Source organism: Lissotriton vulgaris, chromosome 2_1 (genome assembly GCF_964263255.1).
Source record: "Lissotriton vulgaris chromosome 2_1, aLisVul1.2, whole genome shotgun sequence".
NCBI classification, from domain to species: Eukaryota; Metazoa; Chordata; class Amphibia; order Caudata; family Salamandridae; genus Lissotriton; species Lissotriton vulgaris.
This window is the reverse complement of record NC_141687.1, coordinates 838,593,017-838,615,526: the sequence shown is the minus strand read 5'-3', so window position 1 is coordinate 838,615,526 and position 22,510 is coordinate 838,593,017.

Here is a 22,510-nt window from a genome sequence, read left to right as displayed (position 1 = left end):
TAATTGGGTTGTGTTACCAACTAGCTCAGAGGTCACTGGAAACTTTCTTCTCTGCATAGGAAGTGATCAGCTTCCTTGGCACAGACAAGAAGGGATTCAGTTTTCCAACAACCGTGCAACATGACAACTTTGCTCCTCAGATCAAGAGTCGATCTCTAGGGTCGTGTGAAACAATAGACATAGATTTCACTCAGTCAGTCTAGTGCAATTTACTTTCACAATATGTAGAGAATAGAGAGACGGGCGTTTATCAATAAAGGGTTAACATTTATTGAACAGTCTTTCTTCTCATACAAGAGAAATGTATTGCCACAATTGCAATAACTGTTATTATAAAAAGTACGTACAGTAAGATAAGAATTGCGAAATAGAACTGTAAAAGCATTGATATGGTTTCTTAGCCATACAATGGTTTAAAAGTAATAAAACATATATACAGTCATATATACATTAGGCTAACATACTCAACTGGTGCTTCTAACTAAGCCTACCCCGGTGTGCCTGACCTAAGCCTAACACGTGAAAAGGGGAGTAAGTAAGTAGCTTAAGTTAAGTTGGTTTTGCCAAGGTTTGTTTCAAGAATTCTCGTCTAAGGGTTTAGTCAACACCATACCTCTGAATAGAATGATGGAGGATTGGTATCTCCTTCAGGGGTCTCTCTCGATATCCCAGTCACCTGCGAGGGTAAACTGGAAGCGCCGGGACTGAATTTCTCTGCACGAGAAAGGCAGCGGCTCTCTTCAGCGCGTCGAGGAAGGAGGGGTGACAGCGTCCGCGGGCAGCTGGGCTGGATGTCTTCGCAGAGGACGGCTGCACGGCTCCTCAAGCGTACTGAACCACAGTTCGCGCTGTAGCGGCGATAGTGATAATCAGTAGCTTCACCACCACAGGATAGCAGGCTGCAGCGACAGAGTGCTAGTTGTTACCAACACGGGGTCATGCAGGCAGCTGGCATCAGCAACAGGTTCGCTCGCTCAACAGCAGCTAGCTTCGCATTGCTTAAGGCAACGTTGGTAATATTTATACCTGACAGGTGCCGGGTTTGACGCAAGTTTGCTGGACATAAGACGTCAATTAAAGATGTCACTAGGAAGTGACAGTTATCAGTTGCTCATTAGAGTTCTATTACTAATCAAAACATAGCAAGCGGGGATTTCCAGGTTTGCTAAGTTTTTATCTTGTTGAAGAACTCGGAGTGTTATCTAGGAATATCAGATAGTGACTGCTGCTCTGTCATTGCACTAATTGGTCGCAAAGGAAGTAGCAGAGAGTCATGCTGGAATGTGGCTCTGTGGCTCTGCTCGTGTGAGGCCAGAGATGACTTTTCAGAAAATCGCACTTGAACGGTTATGCCAATATAGGGAATAAAGGGCTTTATAGCCGAATAGGGGCATAAGGTCACAGTATCGATCAGGAACCTAGATAAACACATGACACTCTGAAAGAGGTAGGTCTCCTAAGAGGCAGAAAAAACGACAGGCGCGATCGACGTCGAGAGAAGTCCCGACTTGTTAACCTTCGGCGTCTGGATCAGCGTCGAAGCTACCGACTAAGACGATGTCGACGACGTGTCACCTTCCATCGACGATGAAGACTTCAACGTCGAGATCCTAGGTACCTCAGCCGACGTCAACCAGGCAACGTTTGGCGTCGAGGGAGAGGTCTCCGATGACACATAGGAGCTCAACGTCGAGACAGCCGTCGCCGATGCAGCATCACAAGCCCTCTACTGCGAAGCTTACTCTGTCGGCGTCTCATCATCGACGCTCGCCGTCGAGGCACACTCCAGCGTCCCATCATCGACGCTCGATGCCTAGGCCTTCTCCATCATCGCCTCACCACCGGCGCTCGACGTCGAGGCACACCCTGTCGCCGCTCATCACCGACGCTCGAAGTCGAGGCAGTCTCCGTTGACGGTGCATCACCGACGCTCGTCATCAAAGCATCCTGCGTCTGCATCAAAGCATCGAGCTTGACATCGAGTTATAAGTCGTCGGCTTATCAACACCAAAGCCCGACATTGAGGCAAGTCTCTCCATCTGAATCCCAGAGGCGTTCGACATCGAGCCATAGATCTCCGCAAGGAGAATCTCAGCTGGCCTCTGCACAGAAGGCTACGACGTTGAGTTTACCAGCTCCGTCGCCAGGGCACAGAACACCGTTGCCGCTGAGATCTCCGCAGACTGCGTTGGCAGCAGAGGGAGAGTTGACCTCAGGAGGACACTCTAGGTCTACAGAACATTCCCCTGGGAGTAGGAATCTTACTGCCAGAAAAAAGAGGGGTCCAGCGGATCAGCCATCACGGAGTCGCTCAAGATACCGCTCTAGAAGCCTTTCCAGAGAGAATTCGCCTCCAGTGAGCATTTAATCATCTTCTTCAGGCTCTCACTCCTCTCACTGGAACAGGTCCCCAGATGAGGTGATATATTCCTCCGACAGTGAGAGGTCCAGGCACGCTCCTGCTCGTACGACACATGAACAGAGGAGATTACCCCCTCCAGCAAGTTCGCCTGTGAAGAGAGATACTCAGAAGTCGCCCTCTATCAGATTATCACCAAGATGGTACAGGCCTCTCCATCATTGGGCGTCAGACAAAGAAACAGCGGCCAGGCTGGCAGCAGATCGAGACAGGCCAGTGTCCAGGCCCAGAGAACGATCACGCACCCCAGTGCACTCCGACAGATGGAGGTCCAGGTCTAGGAGCAGTAGAAGGGAACGCAGATTTCCCACTTCTTCCTCTTCCCCTACTCGATCTCATAGGGATTATTCTCCGACCTTAACGGACAGTCCTCCATCCAGAATATCTCATATGAATGACATTTTTACCTTCCAGGACATCTTCGTCAGAGGGGCTCTTAAGCTAGGAGTCCCCATGACAACGCAACAGATCAAAACCTCAGTTATTTTTGAGACTTTACACCACAGGTCTGCAGCCAAACCCCTGTTACCCTTGGTTCCGGGGATTATTGAACCGGTCACGGAGGTGTTCCTCACTCCAGCGACAATAAGGGCCGCTCCAGCGCGGATTCTAAAGAAATACCGCTCGCCAGAGGAGGGTCCCTTCTTCCTCAGAGCGGATCTGCCACCAGACTCGGTAATCATTGGAGCGGTGAGAAAATCCCATGCTGTAGCTTCCTAGTCTACGGTACCTCCTGATAAGGAGAGCAAGTCGCAGGATTCATGAGGAAGAAGAGTCTGCAACACCTCAGCCTCCCTCCTAAAATTGTCCAATGCGGAAGCGCTTCTGGGCCTTTATGATAGGTCCCTGTGGGATTCTCTGCAGGGGTTCATCGAGAAACATCCGCAGGAGGATAGGACAGACTTTGAGGAGATTCTTTTGGAGGGCAGCCAGGTCTCCAACCAAATCATCAGCGCTGCATCGGACTGTACAACGCTCTCAGCGCATGGCTATGCTCCCGGGGTGTGTGCAAGAAGGTCTTCCTGGCTGCGTCTTACTGCATTGAAACCTGAAGCTCAATCCTATATCTTGAACTTGCCATTTTCAGGAACATCGTTGTTTGGGGCAAGTACGGATGAAGAGATGCAGTGGATGAAAGCAGAATTGGACACTCTTAAAGCTGTGGGGCTTGAAAAGAAAAAAGAGTTTTGACCCTACAATAAAGGCTCTTCCAAGCAGAGGGTTCAAACCCCTCAGTGGCAGAAGGGTCAGGACCAACAGGGGCAGCAGAAATCTCAATATAGAGGCAGGCGTAATTCCAGAGTCGGTAGAAATCGGCACTAGGGCAACAATCAAAACTAAGCCCAATCTAAACAATGAGTCCTTCCTTCCCCCAGCACCGTTAACCACTCCAGTGGGGGGAAGCATCGCGCATCATATGGAAGAGTGGCATACCATTACAAAAGATCGCTGGGTGTTAGCTACACTTCTGAATGGATACTGTCTTCGTTTCCAACACCTGCCTCCACCCATTCCTTCAATGCCAGCATCAAGCCATCAGCTGGACCTTCTAAAAAAGGAAGTGGCGATCCTTCTCGACGAGTCGGCTATCGAGAGGGTGCCAATCTCTCATAGGGGGAAAGGAGTGTATTCTCATTATTTTCTAGTCAGAAAAAAAGAGCCAGAAGGCAGAATACAGACCGATTCTGGACTTAAGAACACTCAATCTGTATGTCAAAAAAGAAAGGTTTCGCATGTTGGCGCTTCCTCAAATATATCCACATCTCAGGGGAGGAGATTGGATGTGTTCGCTGGACCTACAAGATGGATATTTTCATGTGCCGATCGCTCACAATCACAGAAGATTCCTTTGGTTCCGGGTGGGGACCTCTCACAGCTCAAAGTCCTACCGTTCAGGTTGAAGTTAGCCCCCGAGTGTTCACGAAGTGTGTTGCAGGGGAATCGGCCACTCTACGCCGCAGGGGTGTCTTCGTGTACCCATTCCTGGACGACTGGCTGTTGAAAGGTCCTTCCCCAGGCAGTGTAAGAAATCAATTCCTGAGCTGCATCAACCTCTGCCACCGGTTGGGTATGCATATGAACTTCAACAAGTCTGTCTCACAGCCTACGCATAAGATACACTTCCTAGGAGCTCTGCTAGACTCTGAGGTAGGAAAAGTGGTTCCTTCAGAGGAGAAACAGTGTTCCATTGCTCAGAAGTGTCAACTGGTGCTACGCAGCAAAGCCCTAAGGGTGCGAAGGATTGCCTCCTTGCTAGGGTCGATGGCATCCTGCATTTTCCTGGTCCTGAATGCCAGACTTCGAATGCATTCTCTTCAGCAGGATCTGGAGGACAAGTGGGACCAGCAGTCAGCACGCTGGGATGACAAAATCACACTGTCAGACGCAGCGCGAGCATCCATTCCTTGGTGGACAAAGAAGAAAAATATGAACGTCGGAATTCCGTTCCATCAGCCTCCTCCTGCCCAGACGTTAATCACGGATGCATCTTTGCAAGGATGGGGAGCACACATGGGTCATCTCCAAATGCAAGGAATGTGGTCCCCCAAAGAGCTTACTTACCACATCAACATGCTGGAGTTGTGGGCAGTCCACTTAGCCCTCAAAGCGTTCCTTCCCTCGATTCAGAACTCGTCAGTGTTAGTACAGATGGACAACACCAACACAATGTACTACCTGAACAAGCAGGGAGGGACACGCTCACGGACTCTTTCGCTGGAGGCCCAAAATATTTGGCATTGCCTCCTGGCTGGCAATCTGTCAATTACAGCAGTCCACCTCCCAGGAGAACAGAATGTGAGGGCGGACACTCTAAGCTGGCATTTCGAAGACAGAGAGGACTTGGTTCTCAACAACGAGGTAGTCGAAGGCATCTTTCAGTCTTGGGGTTGTTCCACCATAGATCTCTTAGCGGACGACGAAAAAACCAAATGCCGAGACTTCGCCTCAAGATTCTACCGACCAGGATCGAAAGGGAATGCCCTTTTGATAGACTGGTCAGGGGAATTTGTGCATGCCTTTCCACCCCTTCCGCTGATCCCGAATTTGGTGAGCAAGCTTGACGAACTCGTACACAACGATGATCCTCATTGCTCCCGATTGGCCGAGACAACGGTGGTACACGGACCTTCTCCATCTATCAGTGACCCTGCGCAGGAAGTTGCCATGCAGGGCGGACCTGCTATCCAAGATGAACGGTTGCCATGCAGGCCGGACCTGCTATCCAAGATGAACGGGAGGATTCATCATCCCAACCTTCCGTCACTGAACTTGGCAGCATGGCTCCTGAGGTCATACAATACGGCCACCTAGGACTGCCGCAGGACTGCATGTCCATCCTAAAAGAGGCAAGACTTCCTTCCACAATACATTCTTATGCCTGCAAGTGGAAACGTTTCTATATGTGGTCGCAGGGTGAGCGAAATTCAGGCTCTCTGTTCCAAAGAGCCTTACACAGTATTTCATCTGAATAGAGTGGTGTTGAGAACACATCCTTCTTTCCTACCTAAGGTGGTATCAGATTTTCATGTAAATCAGACCATCTCTCTACCCACCTTTTTTCCCAATCCCTCCACTCCAGCTGAGAGGGCATTGCATTCGTTGGACCTGAAAAGAGTTCTGAAATGTTATCTTGATAAGTCCAAAACGATACGTAAGTCTAATCAGTTATTTGTCAACTATGGATCGATCAGACCAGGTTATGCAGCCTCGAAACGTTCTATTTCAAGGTGGATAGTTTCATGTATCAAACTTGCTTACCAATTGGCGCAGAAGACCCTGGGGTTTTCTCCTAAAGCGCATTCCACCAGGGAAAAAGCGGCTACTACGGCTTTTCTTCATAATGTGCCCATGTCTGAGATTTGTAAAGCTGCGACCTGGAGGTCCGTCCATACATTTACCAGACACTACTGTCTAGAGTCAGACACTACAGCAGATACACAAGTAGGCCAGGCCTCCTTGCGGAATCTGTATAATAGCTGATTTTCAACTATTACACTCTTTGATTGGGTCATTTGTTTCTCATTTACTTGCAGGTGGTTGATGGGCTTGCTATTCTATTCTTATGACTATTGATGAGTATCCCCTGGAAGAGAAGGATAAGTTACTTACCTGTAATCCTAGTTCTCTTCCAGGGGTATCCTCATCAAAGTCATAAGCAACCCACCCACCTCCCCAGGTAAATGAGACGTTGTCAAAATGTTTACAGTTTATGGTTGAGCCCTGACTTGCAGGGTTATGCAAAGAACAACTGACCTAACTGTCACCCCTGACGCATGATGGGAAGTTAGGGGTCATGGCTGCCTTAAAAACACTGTGCTAGTTTTTGTTGAAAATAATTTCATTTTCTATGGTATTGCTTTACAATGCAGCCTGTGGGCTAACAATGTCTATTTATTAGCAATTTTCAGGATTTATGAGTGTTTTGCTCATTAAAACACACAGTTCAAGTACTATTTGACCTAATGTGTTTTTTATATCCTTGCAAATACAGCATATGTATGGGTAATTACATTGTTTAACCTCAGTTTGGGGCTGCATTGGTGTGAGAAAAAAAGATATATGTTCATACATATATGTGGAGCTAGATATATGTGATTTCCATATATAATTTTATATTATTTCCGGGGTCCCTGCACGTGGGCGGGAATATTCAGTGCTTATGACTTTGATGAGGATACCTCTGGAAGAGAACTAGGATTACAGGTAAGTAACTTATCCTTCTGGGCGAGGGCGGTGGTGAGCTGGTTATCGGTGACTTTGCTCCAGCAGCACCGGGGCAGCAGTTGGGTGTGGTGGTGCGTGGTGGGCTTCCTGAAGATGAAGTGGATGCAGTTGTGGTCGGTCCAGTGGGGTTCGGTGGTGTGGTTGAAGGAGAAGTGGGGGCGTCGAGCGTGTGGCCGGCTGCGTCGGTGGGTTTTGTCACAAGCTGTCCGAGTCCGAGGTTTGCGATCAGGGTGGTGGAGTTGGTGTCGTCGTTGTTGTTCTCGAGATGAAAGTTCAGGTCTCCTAGGAGAATGTAGTTTGTGGAGGCAAGGGCGTGTGCGCTGACAAAGTCGGTGATGGAGTCGCTGAACTGTAGTCAGGGTCCGGGGGGGTCTGTAGACGAGGGTACCTCTGAGGGTGGTGTTGGGATCGGTGTGTATCTGGAAGTGCATGTGTTCGGCGGTGCTGAGGGTGTCGTCGGTGTTGGTCGAGACTCTAAGGGTGTTCCTGTGGATGATGACGATTCCTCCTCCTATTCCGTTGGTGCAGTCCCTGCGGGTGATCTTGTATCCTTCCGGGACGGAGATGGCGATGTCGGGTGTGGAGGCAGGGTTCAGCCAGGTCTCTGTCAGGAAGGCGACGTCAGGGGAGGTAGAGTCAAGGAGGTCCCAGAGCTCGACGGCGTGTTTGCTGCCTGAGCGGGAGTTCAGGAGGATGCATCAGAGGTAGTTGGGTCCCTTGGTCGGCGGTTTGGCTGGCCAGATGCTGGTGAAGCTGCAGTTTCGGCAGGTGAAGGGTCCTTGGGTGTGCTTCGGGGTTGCCCGGTAGCAGGTGTGTTCTCGTCCGGGGTTGACTGCGTGGAGGGTGCTGGCATCGTAGTGCAGTCAGGTGTCGTGGTGTCAGCGGGGTCCAGGGGTTCTGGCGCTGGGGTTGGTCCAGACGCAGACGGGCTTGCTTAATGCACGCCATTGGCGCGCCAGCGGCGTGGCCGCACAGCGGCCGCCGTAAGAGGTGAAGGTGGGAGGGAGGATCAGCTGGGAGGGGGGAACTTGACGAATAGGAGCGGGGGGGTGGGGCCGCAGAGACGCAGCGGAGGGAAGCTGGACCGGCTGGGGAAAACAGAAGGCAAAAGGGCGGCGGAAACAGCACAGAGCACAGGAAAATGCAGATACCACGCACAAAATAACAAATGGCTATCACAGAGCACAATAAATACAAAACTAATCACAGAGCACAATAATGCAAAAAAGTGGGCAGAGTAAACCTAGGCCTGCTACTGGCCACCAGGGATGAGGCGGGTCTCGAACTCGCCAGCAGCTGGGCTCAACACGGGCGCAGTCAGGTGGAGCTACGCGGTGTGGGGAGCGACCTGCCTGGAAACAGAGTCAAGGGTCGCACCATTCACCACGTCGCAGCCGCCATAAGAAGGGGAGGTGGGAGGAAGGATCAGCTGGGAGAGGAGAACTTGACGAATGGGAGCGGGGGACGCAAGGACGCAGCGGCCGGAAGCGGGTTAGCCTGGAAAAACAGAAGGCAAACGGGCAGCGGAAACAAGCACAGAGCACAGGAAAATGCAAATAACACGCACAAAATAACAAATGGCAATCACAGAGCACAGTAATGCAAAAAAATTGGGCAGAGTAGACCTAGGCCTGCCACTGGCCACCAGGGATGAGGCGGGCCTCGAACTCGCCAGCAGCTGGGCTCAACACGGGCGCAGTCAGGTCGAGCTACGGGGGGTGGGGAGCAACCTGCCTGGAAGCGGGGTCAAGGGTCGCTTGGAGACGCTTTTCGTCGCAAGTGGAGCTGCTGTCTATTGTACCCCTTTCCGCCTATACCACTTCTGCCCAGAGTGCTGAAGAAGATAGGGCGCGACCGGGCCCAAGTCATTCTTGTGGCTCCGGACTGGGCTCGAAGAGTATGGTATCCCGAGCTACTCAATATGAGCATCGATCTCCCGGTCGGTCTGCCTCTTCGGGAGGATCTTCTGTCGCAGCAGCAGGGGACGGTCCTCCGCCCGAACCTGTCCAGCGTCCACCTCCATGCTTGGAGATTTAGCGGCGACAGTTGACACCTTTTGATCTTCCTCCCGAAGTCTGTGATGTCATTCTGGCAGCCAGGCGTCCCTCCACCAAAAAGGTATACGCCTGCAGGTGGAACAGATTTGTGGCATGGTGCACAGCAAAGGCTGTGGATCCCCTTTCTGCCCCTCTTTCTGAGATTCTTCTGATCCTTCTCTCTTTGGCCCAGCAGGGCTCTGCTCTGTGCACTATCAAAGGTTATCTTTCGGCCATCTCTGCCTTTCTACGCTTCCAGATCAGCCTTCTCTTTTTATGTCCCCGGTTGTTAACCATTTCCTTAAAGGCATTACGCACACGTTTCCACTTGTGCCTTTCATCATGCCTCAGTGGGACTTGAACCTTGTTTTGACTTCCTGATGTGCACTCCCTTTGAGCCCCTTCATAACTGTCCCTTCTGTCTTCTCACCTTGAAAACAGCTTTCCTGGTAGCTATCACCTCTGCCAGAAGAGTGAGTGAGAACCAGGCTCTTTCTTCAAAACCTCCCTTCCTTTCTATTCATCCAGACAAGGTGGTTTTAAGGACCAGTCCTTCTTTTCTGCCAAAGGTTGTCACGCCCTTCCACATCGGACAGGCCATCTTTTTGCCCACCATCTTTCCGCCTCCGCATCCATCATGGGAAGAGGAGAGGCTCCACCGTCTGGACCCAAAACGTGCGCTTGCATTCTATCTGCAGCGTGCACAGCAGTTCCGGGTGGATGATCAGCTTTTTGTCGGTTACGTGGGCGCCAAAAAAGGTCGGACTATGCACAAGTGGACCATCTCTCGGTGGGTAATTTTGTGCATCAAAGCATGTTACTCCTTGGCCAAGAAGGATCCTCCTGTGGGGCTGCGTGCCCATTCAACTAGGGCAACTGCAGCCACTACTGCCCTGGGACGCGGTGTTCGATTGCAGGACAATTGTCAGGCAGCTACGTGAGCCGCGCTGCACACGTTTACCAGGCACTACTGCCTTGACAGTCGGGTCCGGAGAGACCGCTTTTTTGGCCGTTCTGTGCTCCGTGATTTTCTGGTGTAATCTTGTTCGCAGACCATCCACCGGGGTTGGTATTGCTGGGGTATCTATTCTAAGGTAAGGAACAAGTTACTTACTTGCGTAACGATATATCTGTAAGAGACATTAGTTAGTGATAGATTCCTTACCGCCCCAACCACCCTCCCTTTTTCTGCGAACTGATTACTAGGGTTAATGTCATCCCCTTTTAGGGCCCTAGTTTTATGCACCATTTCTCAGTCTCTTGCAAGGCTCTGTGTTTCAGCGCGAAATAGTTATGTACAGAACTGACGTCAGCGCGTATGGGTGGCGCCTAAGTACTCTCCGTGACATCATCTTGGCGCCTACATTGCCAGTGAAGGACGCGGAGCTGCAGGACGCCAACCTACTAGTGCGCAGAGGTACTTCTAGGCAGAAAAACTTTCCGGATGCAGCCTGATGCCTGGGGATATTCTAAGGTAAGGAATCTATCACTAACTAATGTCTCATACAGATATATCGTTACACAAGTAAGTAATTTGTGCGTTAAGGAATCTGCTGCTAGAATCGTCTCTACCAGATACATTGTTACCGAAGGTAAGTAACTCGTACATCAAGTCATTTCGTTTGGAAGCAGTGAAAGTGGCATGCTCTGTCCTTCCTTAATCAGTTAGAGCAACTATTTCATTTTGGTGTGTGGATCCATGCACGGATGCTGAGAGGAACAATACAGTGCACACACCAAATGATCAGAAGTTCTAAATTATGTATTTTAATTTTCACCTTCGTAGACAGAGCAGTTCTAAATATTACATGTGCTCATAGGCATGCATAAAGCCATAAACCTCGCAATCTGTTTCTACCTAGATTTTAACTATTCACGCCAGAGTGCAGGACCAATTCACGCCAGAGTGCAGGACCAATTCACGCCAGAGTGCAGGACCAATCCACGCCAGAGTGCAGGACCTATTCAGGCCAGAGTGCAGGAGCTGGGGTCGGCGGCGAAGTGGATACGAACTATGCTCCTGTTATGCTGCAATGGTTCTCCAACTCCTACTGTTAGATGAACTAATGAACTAATGTACCAGGGCGCTGCTTTTTCTGGCTTGATTGTTGCATCATAGATTCAGTAACCAAACCAAGCTTCATAAACGTAAAACAAACCAGTGCACATCTCCAAGGCATTGAAGAACTCCATAGGAATCCAGTGCAAACAATCAACTTAAAAATACTAAATACGGAAAATACTAAATACGGTCCGCGAAACCTTTACCCGGTAGTGTCTATTAAACCCGGATCCCCATTTCACCACTTGCCGCAACCATATGTTGGGTAACCCGAGTGAATATTGAAATTAGGGAAGTACTGTGTCCCCAACTCTGGTCCGACATTCAAGACATCAGCCTAGACTCCTGTTCTCCAGTAAAACATTGAAGACCTGGTTTCGTGAGGCCTTTTCTCCAAATCCGATCATCTCAGGAAACACCACCCTTCGAAAAGGAGGTAGGTTATTCCAAGAAATCCTGGCGGGGCTTAAATAATCCCAAGAAGATCCTTTGCTTTACACTTCTCAAGCGCACATAAGCTCACCCACAGCTTTACTGGAGATCATAGAAGGAGGCTTCTCACAAAAGACTTCATCAGTGCTGTAAAGTGGTCAGAAGGGGAGAGCTTGTTGTTTAAATTGAATTGAGTAAGTCAATGCTTGCATACGGCTTGCTGTTGCATATTGGGGACTCGACGAAGTTTGCTAGTCTTTCCATACGCATGCAAGGGAATGGCGTTAAGTTGTCTAGAAGCAAGAGCATAGACTCAACCATTGCCTTCCTAGAATAGGGCTGCCATGCACTGCACACACTTGTACGTGCACAAGCAGAGACTCCTTGAAACTTCACACTTTCAGAGCTCCAAATGAACTGAAAATATGCGTCATATCATTTGGTATTACAATTCCCAGAAGTTTGGGCACGGCAACGGAATTGCAAAGGAACTTTTTCTCTTTACTTGGTAAGGTTGGTTTCTTGTGCTTTTGCATATGTGTTCGAACCAGTGCCAAAGAAGAACTGTTGCAATTACCAGCTATGCTGTTTCTATTCGTCACAACGTTGAAGAAATGCATACATATTTGTACAGAGGTAGTATATAAACTACTTAAACATTGTTCAGAAAGAATTCATATTTTTGGAGTGTACTTTGAATCTGTTGATAACCATGTATATGCCACGCCACCATTCTGTTGTTGTAGTGTTTCAGTTATACAGTGTTTGTTACACAAAGGAAAAAAAACTTTCAAATAACACCATCTTCTTGAGACCAGGCACTAACTTCAGAAGCTGGATGGATTCTTTATAGGCCTAAGATACATATTTGTAACTGCCTTTTCTGGCCACTGTCCCATCCACAGAGAGTTAGTATACACCTAAAATAAGAGTTGTTTTCATAGGGTAGAGGAGCCAGACATGCGTACATGATGCAAGTATAAGACACTACAATTGTATGGAAAGAAGTGACTGGTATGTAGGTTTAATTACTCCAGTAGGGCATATTGCAGAATGATAGTCTTACAACACACAAGCAATGATACTGAGGCCTGTAAATGCACTAAAGTTTATAATAAAGTACGAGTGAACAAGTGGTTCAGGTTTGACTTCCTTTTCTGCAATTGAAAAGTGAACGATGTTCACCCTGATTTGTTTGCATTTCCTTTTTGAAGAGAACAGACCCAAGTTCAGTGTTTGCACATGCATCCGTATCAAGACTCAGCCCTCATGTGAGAAGTTGGCCTGATATGTAGTGTTTCCAATTCTGGAACCACTTGGTATCAGTCCAAACAAACCCCAAAGATGTCTGGTTGTAAGTCAACCTTGTTAGACAAGCTATCCTAGTGGTAGCATGGACTAAGCAGCCCTAAAGGCTTAACTTAAGAGGTCGTGTTAAGCGAGCTGTTTTACCACATACAATCCTGTCATCAAATGAAAGGACACCACACAAGTATATTTTATAAAAATATATGTGTTTATTTCTAAATTAATCCCCAGTACTCTTTATGAGCAAAGGGGCACAAGCGTTAAATCAAAAGCACAGTATAACATACAAAGTTGCACAATTTTGGATGAGGGCAGGTGGCCACTCAAACCATATACTAAAAAAATGGTATAAGAGATACCAATCGAACAGTGGTTAGGCCTAGGGCCTAGGGAATCGCTGGGAGCAGTCAGGACTAGCAATGCTGAAGTCGGGAGTAGCCCACGGGATTCGGGTGCAGCACGGAAAGTGCGGCTTACACCAATGCAATGTCAATGGTGCGTAAAAGTTACACAAAGTGAGTTTAAAGATACTTCCGCTGAACCTAGAGGAACAAAACTTAAGACACAGACCCTAGAGGTGTGGACCAGTGTAGGAACACCGGCGTTGCAATGTTATCTCACCCACAGGAAGTGGGTGCACAGGGTCGAAGTGGCGTCGGGTTTTGACACGCAGGCTCTTGGTGCTTTGAGCTGAAGAAGCTGCAGGCGATGGGAAGCAGAAGTGTCCGGTGTGATCCAAGGGCGGATCGAAGTCGAGATGTATCTGAAAGCAGAGGGGACAGAGTCTGGGTCACTCAGCAGTGACCAGGGTGGAACCAGGACGGAACCAGGCAATGTCGGGCGCAATCAGATGGTTGTCAAAAGGCTTCTCTCCGCTGTCACGTGGGCTCTGGGGCATCTGCGACGTCCAGGAGCAGGTCACGATCTGTCCCATGTAGGCTCTCGCCGTCAGCACCAAGATTGCAGCAAACAGCACTTGGCAAAAGCAATCCACGCGGAACCGAGAGATTGCTTCTCACTCGAACCAGGAGGGTCAGAGTGGAGGCTCCTTTTCACAGGAGCGGGTGCAGATCTGGAGCAACCAGAAAAGCAAGTCGTATTTAAGTTTTCGTCGGCACAGGTGCCACAAGCTAGCTGGCAAGTGACCGGGCCAACGCGTCGAGCCAACACAAGCAGAAGGGCCCCACGCAGCACTCGTCGAGTGTGGAGGGGTGAGCTTTGGTGCAAGGGTAGCTCGGGGTGGGGGCTTCTCAAACCCCGGTGTACAGCTTCGAGGGTCACTCGTGGGCTGCACGGTCAGCGTCTCGTGGCCTTTTCAAGATGGCGTGCCCCACGCTTCCGGTCGCCTCCAAGGGTCTCAGCTCTGCAGGGACTGTGGATCGGGCTGGGAGAAGGCAGGCAAGCTTGATCTCGTCGATCTCTGTCGCTCGAGTTCCGGCGGGAACTGCAACAAAGCAAGGGTCGAGGGCTGGATGGTGCCTGTTTGCACAGGATGGTCACTTCTTGACCACAAGGGAGATTCTTCCGATTCTATGTTGATTAGAATGTCGAAGGGTCCAGAATTCGTTTCTTATGTTTCTTCAGGATGATCTGAGTTGCATTGGCACTGCTCCCACTCTTATTCGAATCTGGTGGGCTGGACATCCTGCTAGGTCCCCTCCTATGGGTGGGACCCAGGAAGGGGTGGTTACACCCCTTTCCTTTGATCCAGGCCGCGCTGGGACTGGGGCTGGGATGCCCCAGAACCGGTTTGGCCGGATTATGCAAGGGGCAGCCTTGTGCTCCCCAGGCAGTGTCTGGTTTCTTTGAAACCTCCCTGCTACAATCCACTATCTCCTGTCTGGGGTGGTTTGACACCGCCCTGCGACAGGAAACCCTTTGTCCAGGCCACCATATGCTGAGTTTCGGTCAGCAGCAGGAGGCCAGACCCGTGTCTGTGGCAGAGGCATCCATTTTGTGGATCTGAGGCTCATTTTAAATCAACCGCGTTTCAGTAAAGTAACATGTCTTATCCCTCTAGAAGGGTGGAATGCTACCCCCATCACCAGAACTGGCGAGGGGGTAGTATTCCAATTCGTATGACACCTTACACGACATGTTTTGATAAAGCCAAACCAAAGTTGCTATATAACCGCGAGGATTATAAGGCGCTTAAGAGTATATGGTATGGCATTATCCCGGATCAGCTTAGGGAGTTGTTCCCGACAGCTGCAGACAGGCTCAGCTCATGCCAGAGCTCCATCTCACATAAAACCACGCACTCTGCCCCCAGGATTGATGAGGCCTTCCATAGGAGTGACTCACAGGTTTATATGTGTCCAGATATAGGTTTAGATATAGGTATACTATATCTAAGCAAGGGGTGAGTACACCCACTTGCCCCAGCTGAGTGATCAGCCAGTTGTGTCAATTTAAGCACCAGCCAGGGGTGGCAAAAGCTATGCTTCAGCCCCTGGTAGGCCTTGGTGGCACCTATGCCCTGAGCACCTATAGTGCATGGTACAGGGGCTGACAAGGAGTCCATTTCCAATTGTGGTATGTACCTATAGCACATGTATTATAAATTTAGAGAGAGAACAGCAGGCTGGGGGTCTGATTAGCAGGCCCACAGCCTCAGTAAGTCGAAAACCAGTGAAGCAAAAAGCAAAAATTGGGGTGACCATAGGATAGCAGACCCTACTCTCCTACATCTCAACTCATCTCTTTCCCACTGTTATACCTTGGGATGTAATTCTGGTGCAGAAGCAGTTCAATTTTCCATCAAAGGCCTCCTCTAGTGAGAATTTCAGCAACATCTAAATACAAAATAAACATCATACGAGCACATGCTTGATATTGTATTTAAAGGTGTGTGAATGGGCTGCAACTTTCCGCTCTTGCTGACTCCATCTTTTCGATTTCTACCATTGCATCCTCAAGAAGACTCACTGACACTTATTTAAGCTGATTTTGTTGCATGTTGGGTGTCTCAATGGGCAAAGTCTCATTTGTAGAATGCAGGTGGGGATCGGGCGTTGCATTCCCTCGCCACTCTCCAACCTGTGTGTAAGATCACTGGATCCTGAGTTCAGCTGGGTATGTGCGTCTGCATCTTCTGTGTGCGTGAGTGTCTTCAGCATGCAGATCTTCTCTCCTTCCCCCCTCCCCTGAATCTTTCCCCTTGCCTGCTTTTTCCCTTACATATTTGTGCTTATTGTTTATCTTGACCTTACAAGTAACTATGTTGCCATGCTCTAATAACTGTGTAACCTTTGTAACAATGTAACCTGTAACTATGATCTGATGCTCATGTAAAGCGCTCTGATGCTTTCGGGTCTAGCCAGCGCTATATAAACCTTTAAAATAAATAAATAAATACTAAATTGTGGGGTTTGTAATGATGGGGGGATTAGTTGGTGGGGATTGTGTGTTGTGAACTCTCAATAGGTCAGTGTTGGTGCTTTGTGTTCAGTCATGAGACATGCATCATTTTCTTATGCCCCATTCGCATTTTTCTCTGTACATCCTTTCGTTTGCAGGTTGTGGGTAATTCCATGAAAGGAGAATGCTAGCTTCCCCCTAACTTCTGTTACTGTGAGCCTAGAGTTGGGGGGTGTGGGTCAGTAGTCCCCAGTCCTTGGTAAGTAGACTTGACCTGCTGGGTTTTATTGTGGCAGGGCATGGTATGGTATGTGGTACAGGTCATTTTTCATCGAATACTACTGAGAGGTCTCCATTGGGTTTTGTATAGGTGTTCTATTTTATTTGGAGTATTATGCTGTGCGAACCTAGCCATCCAAGGACTTTAGATAACTCAACAGCATATGCAAGCCGACTTGAGCCAGGAAAGGCAATACCTGATGGTGAAAGTATAAGAACATGGGAAAAGGGGGAAGAGAGGTGTATTTGGCAGTGGGAGGAGACAGGACATCTTTGTAGTCATCAATAGGATGGAAGTAGTTTTTTTTTTTCAAACATATTTTATTGAATTTTCCGTTTATACATTCTACAGTACAGTATTGACAAATACTACGTATTAGTCCAATTTTAGCCAACTGTCAATATAATGCGCCACAAAGCCGTCATTTTACTCTCAGATACATAACAATAGGCAGTCAAACAATGTACATTATATATTCATCATATCAGGTAAATTCAGCAGGTTAATAGAATGTAATAGTTATAATAAAGATGTAAAAACTAAGTCCCAACTACCCCCCTCCCCAAGGTTACGGTCTGTGGGGGCGCTAGGTGGCGCCAAACCAAGATGGCCGCACTGCCGTGAGGCTCTCGCCTGATTGAGCACTTTCATCATCCAAAAGACCATCCTGACCAGCATATACCGCCTGAAAGACACACCGTGTCATCCGCGACATTCCCCCGCACACAGTGGTGCCTGGAACGCCGCGATAGCCCAACCAACGGACGAGATATCGCCTAAAAACCAGAGGGCGGACTGCCAGGCTGCCTCGCGATCACTGCCCGGCGGGGGACGGACCGCCAAGAAAGACCGCGGCTCTGAGGCCTGGTCGGAATCGCACCCCTCACCACGGGAGCAGTGTGCTGGAGATCCGGGATCGTCGGCATCCTCGCCGCGCTGGTGGAGACCCCCGCTGCCGAGTGAGGTGAGAACCGGCACGCTCCAGGAACACCACTGAGCTTCGCTGAGCAGCCGCGGCCTTCCACGCGGCCTGACTGGGACAATAGCCGCTGTCTTGCCGCCCGATCCAGGACAAGGTTCTGCGGGAGGTGGGACTCGGCGGTGGAGCATACCCCATTCCGGGATCGGCAGCCACCCGCCCGCCTGCGGTTGTAGCCCGCCCCCCCTACCCCCCCACCCCCCCCGGGTCCGAAACTTGGATCCAAGCTGAGTGTCACGTCTTCTCGGCCTACGCCTGGGCTGATCCGGCGGCGCCACAGAGGTGGGTGAGACCCCCCCCCGAGCTACTGGACTGGATCGGGGCCAGAATACCTGCCGTGACAGCCCATCTTGATGTCCGGGGCCTGGGGGATGGAACGAGGCTGCTCTTCCCACCGAGGTGCCTTGCAGGCGGGCTGCAGTTTCAGATTGGCGAGCCCTGATAAACTCTGTCCCCACACTGCACGTTAGTGCCGCATGCTTGCCCAGCCTCGCCCCACCTCGCTTCGGCTCTGCTAGTTAAGAGGCTCGAGGAACGGCCACCACCCATTGCTGTGTGAGGACTCGCCGCTTGTGGGTGCGACTGACTCCTCTGGGACGCCGAGCCCCACTAGGTCTCATCTCTGCTGGGCGCCAAATTGCCATCTTGCCTGCTGCGACCTGATCCATCGACTCCCTTCCAACGGTTTACTGTCTATTGTACCGATCCTGCTTGGATTCCCAGCGGGGCCTAATACCTACCCGCCTAACTGGTCCCTGCCTCCCCCCCCCCCCCCCCCCCCCGGCCCAAGAGGTCGCACACCCATACTTGAACCGCAGTGGAGGTTCTGGGGCCTGACGGTGCTGGCGCGGGAAGTGGTCGGGCGCTGGCGCTACCTTGGGTGGGCAGCTCAGGCTTTGCTGCGCTCTGTGATTATCCGAGCCTGACAACCCCCCAAGACTCTCTAACCCTGGTTCACGCTGCCCCGCGCTCTGGCTACCGCCTCCCCTACAGCGCTGCCACCACCGAGGGGAGCTATGGGCCGTACCGACACCAGGCAGTCGAAGATCCCCTTCGAGGCCAAGAAAACGCCCAAATCACCAGCTGTTGCGGAGAGGAGTCCCCCGCCGCCAGAGCCGCAGGATGACGACTGGAAAACCATCCTATTAGGCATGAAGCAGAGCCTTACGTCCATCGACTCTAAAATGGACGCTATTAACTCCCGCATTGATAGCGTAGTCTCCAAACTAGAGCGCCACGACACACGCATCCAGGAGGCAGAGGAAAGAATATCTACTTTGGAAGACGGCGCCGCAACCAGCTCCAAACAGGCTACCCAAATGGACAAACTCCTCAAAATAATCGCCGACAAAAACGAGGATTTGGAGGCAAGGTCCCGACGCAACAACGTCCGCGTCGTAGGCCTTGCGGAATCCACGAACGCGGGGAAGATGGAGGTCTTTATGGAGAACCTAGTGATCGAACTGTTCGGTAGGGAGGCCTTCTCCCCACACCTAATTGTTGAGCGCGCGCACAGGTCCCTCGCCGCGCGGCCTCCCCCGGGAGCCCAACCGAGACCGATTATAGCAAGATTCCTAAATTACAGGGACCGTGATGCCGTGCTGCGATGTGCCAGAGAGCAGGGCCCAGTAAAATATGGCAACACAACCCTGTCCTTCTTCCCCGACTTTACCCCGTCGGTCCAAGAAGCCAGACGTAAATTCGCTGGAGTCAAAAAGAAGCTACAATCTCTGGACCTCCCCTACGCCATGCTTTATCCAGCCAAACTAAAAGTATCCCTACATGGAAAACAACATTTTTTCCAGAACCCGCAACAAGTGGAGGATTTTTTGAAGCAACTAAGGAAGGAACGACCCCGCGAAGATGAGGAGCGACAGCGCTCCAGGTCGCAATCCCCACTGTCACAACAAGACTGACTCTACTCATGGATGTTTCACCTACAGCTCCTGCCACCACTGGCTCTTTGACTCTTTGCAGCCGGAAGTCACGTGAGATGAACAGAGGCCTCCGAATTTTTGAACTACTCCCTACATTGCATCCTGGACTGCCAACCCCTTGAGCAGCTGGAGATGATTCAAGGACGACACACCTGCTACTTGTGCCGGTGAGATGCTAGTTATGAGGCTTATGTATTTTGGTCAAATGTAAACCTGTGTGCTCGATCACCCACCTCCGTCCCGCTCCTTTGGGCGGGTGAAAGTAGGGAGGTGGGAGGCTGGTCTGGTGCCCCCTAGTTTAAACCCCCAATGGGTGATCCCCTGCAGACCTCTCCCCTTCTGAGGTTGGGAGGAGGGTTGTTAATGCTTATTGTTTTAAATTTCTTGGGATGTTGTGGGAGGGGGAGGGATACTTCTTCTCGGCTGGTTTGGGATGCCGTAGTGGGTGGGGGAGGGCGGGAATGTCACGCCGCAGTGTTTGAAGACCCTACCACCTGCATGCTATCTGGACTACCGTGCATGACAAATTACACTGGGTCTAGGCGTGAAAAGGGGTTTTATTGTTTGGGATTGGTTATGTCTTACCCATGCTCTGATGCCGCAGTTATTGCATTGTCCCGAGAAAGGGGCGGGGTAGAGGGGACGAATTTACGAATTGCAATGGTTTGTGATCTTAACTCTGAATGTCTGATCGCATTTGTCGCATATACTTGCCATGCTCTATTATCATGGGTTAGATGGAAGACATGAATGCTAGACTCCCCGCACTTGACTTTCACCTGGTGTCGTGGAATGTTAGGGGGCTGAATGACCCTAGAAAGAAAAGGCAGATACTAGGCTACCTAGACAGGCACGGAATCTCCATCGCCTTGTTGCAGGAAACACACCTCCCCCCCACTGGGCTTCCCCTCTTTGCCTCGAGATGGGCTACTCACAGGGTGTTTGCGTCCTACTCTACCTATTCCAGAGGAGTGGCTATACTGGTGAAGAAAGGATTGGGCTTCACTCCAGAGGGGTCGGAGGTGGATTCGGGAGGGAGGTACTGCATGGTCTGGGGTACATTACATACTCATCGTATACTCTTTGCCTGTTACTATGGCCCCAATATTGATGACCCAGAGACGCTTCTCAATATGTGGGGTAAGATCCAATCGCTAGACATCTCCCGCGTAGTGTTGGGAGGGGATTTTAACACCGCTCTACTGCCAGGGCTAGATAGGTCGCATCCGCAACCAACGCACTACACCCACACTCAGCGCACCCTACAGGGCATAGTAGACGACCATCAGTTAATAGACTCTTGGCGGCACCTAAACCCCTCCCTGAAACAGGGCACACACTTCTCAGCAGTACACTCCACGTGGGCCAGGTTGGACTACATTTTCCTAACTCCTGGCATGGCTCCTTGGATTGTGAAATCCCTGCACCTTGCGCGCACGCTATCTGACCATTCTCCGGTCCTCCTCTCCCTGCGTATCCTCCTTTTAATCTCCCCATACCTATCCTGGCGGCTGAACCCCGCACACCTCACGGACACCGCTTTTAAAGCGGAATTGGAGCAGGACATCACAGACTTTTTCGACCGCAATATCAACTCTGTCGCTAGCATGGCCACGGTCTGGGAGGCATTTAAAGTCACTGTCCGAGGGTGGTGCCTGTCAAAAGGTGGAGGGGTCCTTAAAGCACTTAGAGGCTCATTACGACGCCTTGAACTTGAAATCAAGGAACTGGAACGTGAGTTGGGCCGCAGCGGGCAAGATAATGCAGCTAGGGCGCGACTTCGACACAAAATTGCCGAATATGCCGTTGAAGCTGAGAAGGAATGCAAATTTCTAGGGAAACCATACATAGCGCGTATATATGGGGAGGGTGACAGGCCAGGCAGGGCGCTCGCCTCAGCCGTAAGACCACTGAGGCACCACAATTATATTACCACCCTGATAGACGAGGATGACATCCCACATAGGGACCTCCCCAGCCAACTCAATGTCCTCACCAACCACTACAAGACGCTTTATTCCTCACATCGACGAGAGGAACTCGATCTGGGCTCCTACCTCACGGACACAGCTATAGCCTGGCTAGGCCCGACCCAACAAAAATTCCTCCACCATACGTTAGAACTGGACGAAATCAAGGACGCTATAATGAGTATGAAATCGGGCAAGGCCCCTGGCTCGGACGGCCTACCTATAGATTTTTACAAAGCCTGCATCCACACTTTAGCTCCTATTCTGCAACAAGTGTACTATACCGCCTTCGAGGAGGGTACATTGCCATTTAGCATGAGAGAAGCCCTCATCACCTCCCTATTGAAACCAGGTAAACCCCCCGAACGCTGCGATTCGTATAGACCCCTCTCCCTACTAAATACAGACGTTAAGATTTTGGCTAAAGTATTGGCTACCCGCCTCAACCTCCTTATGGAGCGCTTGGTCCTCCCGGACCAGGCAGGCTTTGTCCCGAATCGCGCTACCTCTCATAATTTACGCACGCTACAGGCAATCTTACAGGACATCACCCCCAGATGTGAAGCCGCGGTAGTCTTCCTAGATGCTACCAAAGCTTTTGACTCCCTGGAATGGGACTATCTGTTTGCATTGCTGGAGCGCATGGGTACTCCCTACAGTTTTATAGCCTGGATTAAACTTCTCTATAATAAACCTCATGCGGCGGTCCTGCTGAATGGTTCTAGATCCGACAACTTCGAAATACAAAGAGGCACCCGGCAAGGATGCCCCTTATCCCCGGTCCTCTTTGCGATTGCTATCGAACCCCTAGCCGCAAAACTCCGACAACACCACAACCAGCGCTCCTTGAATTACCCCGAAAGGCAGATACTCGTCTCGCTATATGCTGACGACATGACCCTATATATCCATAAGCCGAAGGACAATCTAAACCCTCTCCTACGGGAGATCACTAAATACGGAGCTATCGCCGGAGTCCAAATCAACTGGTCAAAATCAGCC